The sequence below is a fragment of the Limulus polyphemus genome, unplaced genomic scaffold, assembly GCF_000517525.1.
Source record: "Limulus polyphemus unplaced genomic scaffold, Limulus_polyphemus-2.1.2 Scaffold39, whole genome shotgun sequence".
Lineage (NCBI taxonomy): Eukaryota > Metazoa > Arthropoda > Merostomata > Xiphosura > Limulidae > Limulus > Limulus polyphemus.
The window spans coordinates 1,178,155-1,181,614 of record NW_013665649.1 but is presented as its reverse complement, the minus strand read 5'-3'; the positions used below and the strand labels follow the sequence as shown (position 1 = coordinate 1,181,614).

At 31.7% G+C, this 3,460-nt stretch overlaps 1 protein-coding gene across 1 annotated transcript in view; it reads right to left on the bottom strand.

The window, feature by feature from the left end:
* The window catches only part of LOC106461496 (SCY1-like protein 2), a 177,154-nt gene extending 174,111 nt beyond the window's left edge, over positions 1 to 3,043 (bottom strand). The window contains exon 1 of the mRNA XM_022388724.1: positions 2,957 to 3,043. The gene's annotated coding sequence lies outside the window, so the exon portion shown is untranslated. The remainder of the gene's footprint in view (positions 1 to 2,956) is intronic.
* Between the last annotated feature and the right edge of the window lie 417 nt (positions 3,044 to 3,460).

Below are 3,460 nucleotides of genomic sequence, written 5' to 3'. Positions count from 1 at the left end.
ATAATACTATTTTAACATTGTAAAGTGATCAGCACTATTTACACTTTCTACGGGTTATTGTAAAATAATGTTATTTTAACACTGTAAAATGACCAGGACTATTTATACTTTATGTAAGTTATTGTGAAATAATACTATTTTAACATTGTAAAGTGATCAGCACTATTTACACTTTCTACGGGTTATTGTAAAATAATGTTATTTTAACACTGTAAAATGACCAGGACTATTTATACTTTATGTAAGTTATTGTGAAATAATACTATTTTAACATTGTAAAGTGATCAGCACTATTTACACTTTCTATGGGTTATTGTAAAATAATGTTATTTTAACACTGTAAAATGACCAACACTATTTATACTTCATGTAAGTTATTGTAAAATAATGTTATTTTAATACTGTAATTTATAGTCTAGCTTATCATTGCTATATGAGTTTTATGTTTTAATGTAGGACGAAGCTGCAGTACCGAATCCTGTTTAAAACGTAAGTTTGTACTGTTACTTTTTTATGTTTTCAAATTATCTTTTATAACCCACGAGACAACAGTTTCCAGTAGGTGTTCCCATGAATTTCTCTTCTGAAATCAATACTTTAATAAAATTTTAAGTTACAGCTACGTTTTGTTTACGCGGAAATTAATTACACGAGAAACAAAAGACACCCATGTGAAATTCTATTTTGGAACGAATGCATAGTACAAATCCGTCTGAGAACGGATGGATATGTTTGAGTCGCAAGACCGTTACGTTATAAATGTTGTACCGAAACGTAAAATCTATACAATAATAGCAGGATCTCATAACAAATAATAATTAAAAAACTAATTAAAGTTGTATTACGCTGTATTAATTAACTTGTGCAGTTGAAAGGATCAGATTGTTCTTATATATAAAAATACGCAAAATAATACAACACAATCTAAAAAAAACGAATACATACTTCGTTTAAGAGAACAAAAATGGCTAGAATACAAAATGAACAATCAGAGTATTTAAAAATACGCATTAAAACAGGACATAACCCGAGGAGTGATATTACTACTTATAGTTAATCATTGAAGAATATATAGATCTATCAATTAATGATTCTTCTATAACACTACAAAACCTACGTAAAATAAAAGTTCAAAAACCGCATAGATCTATCAGTCGATAAAAAAAAGTGGACAACCTAAGGACTGATATCACTTCATAAAAAGGTGGACAGCCTGAGGACTGATATCACTTCATAAAAAGGTGGACAGCCTGAGGACTGATATCACTTCATAAAAAAAGAGTGCATTAATCTATCAGTCATTAGTGTTTTAGCAAATAAACACATCTTAATCTCCAAAAAGTAACTAAATCACTGTTAGAAAAAAAAGTATTTCCTCAGGAGAAATCACTCTAAAATATTACAAAAGTAACCATCATTTTACTTTACAGTTCACTAAGAATACCAAGGTCACTCCTTGTTTGTTACAAACTATTATTTTGTAGTTATAGTTTAACATTTCCAACTGTTAAATACATTATTTTTACAGTAAAGGTAAAGTTAGAAGACAACGAGTCTCTAGATTCTCGGCTAAACAGGTAAACCTCAATCTAACACTACTTATATTGATAAAAGTGACCTCAAGGAATATATGAAGAGAACATTAATTAACAATTTATCTATTAATTAAAAGCAAACAAATGGTTCTTTCATGAATTATTTTCGGAACCTATTTCAAATAAACCTAATGATAATAATACCAAATACACCATCTTCTAAGATTAGATTAATTAAAGAATACTATTTTTTTGTTGTTGTTGACGACATCATTTTAATCCAACTTTATCTGATTATGGATACCACATGATGTAACAGTTAGTATATAAGTAGGAGGGCACATAGTCTCTTGGTAACACGCATTTTCCCATTATAAAACAAATAATTAATCATTATAATCTATTTAAAAATACTAGAACTTGTGTTTATCCGGTTCACTTTTCTATTTTTAACCTAACTCACCATCAAATATCAACGCTGTCATCTATGACTCATAATAAAAGTAAAATAATCTAGATGAAAGCTAGCTGAAATAGTTAGCCCAACATAGTTTTGCTGATAAAAATAACACCTGTGACTATCGAAATTAAATTGCTCTCAGAGCTTGTTAAGCACAAGTTGAAGTTAAGCACAAAGCTACACAATGGGCTATCTGTGCTCTGCCCACCACGGGTATCGAAACCCGGATTCTAGCGTTGTAAGTCCGCAGACATACCACTGTGCTACTGGGGGGCGCTCTCAGAGCTAACGATACTCCTGCAAGCTCAAGCTTCATAAGAAAACACAAACTAATGTTTAATACTAACAAATATTAAGCCTTTTTATTGTTTGTTTGTTTGAAGTTAAGCACAAAGCTACACAATGGGCTATCTGTGCTCTGCCCAGCACGGGTATCGGAATCCGGATTCTAGCGTTGCTTTTTAAAACGTAGACAACTCTAAAACATAGTTGTAATCATCCACAACTTCAAATCAACTTGTCATGTTTCACAATTTTACACCCCACTTCAATTGTTGGGCTACACTTGTTGGAAATGATATCTCTAATATCAGTAATAATGATATCGTTAGTGTGTTTTCTTGTAGGTTGTGGGGAATAATTTGTCTTATCTGAAGACTAAAGTGTAATAGACCATAATACGAGAACTTATTCTAATGTCTCCTATAACAAGGCAAATATTTAATTAATTGGTTTTATATATTTTTAGAAGTTTAAAAACCTATTATCACTTATAATTAAAAATAAAGGATATCTAATTCCAATATATACTATTTTACTCTACGTGGTCAGTTATATTCATTTCTTGTAAAACAGTGTAGAACGTATCTTCTTAGTTGTTACATTTGTGAAATAACGTTTAATTGCATTATGTAGTAACATCAGCTCATCGTAGAAAATAATATTAGAAAAAAAAAGTTACCTGTTCCTCAAGAGAGAACTTTCCTGCAAACCCTACATCTCTGTGTGTTGGAAGCGAATCACGCACCTGGAATGTTAAACGTTACCTGCTTGAACATCAGCTATGTCGTCGCATACGTTAGGAGCGACAGGTCTTGGCTACTTAAGCGCCACGGTTGTGTAATACAGGAACTTTCTACGTGTTGCAAACATTTCAATCACCAGTTGATTTTGATGAGATGCGCATGCGCGTGTTCTTTTTGTAGTAGAAAGAGCAGGTCCACAGGAACGCGTTTCATTGATCAGAGCGAAGGTTCCTTGTCATCACCTGTATAAGAAACCATCGATCGGCTACTAGCTGTAACATTTACTTTTAAGGTGTAAGAATTAATGTAGTTTTTAACATCCACAAGTTGCATCATATACTCTCCTTAAAAACACAGAGAAATATCATAGAAATTAAGTGCATATTCTGCGGCCTGGCTTCTGGACTTGTTCTATATCTGAGTCTGTTTAATAACAGAAT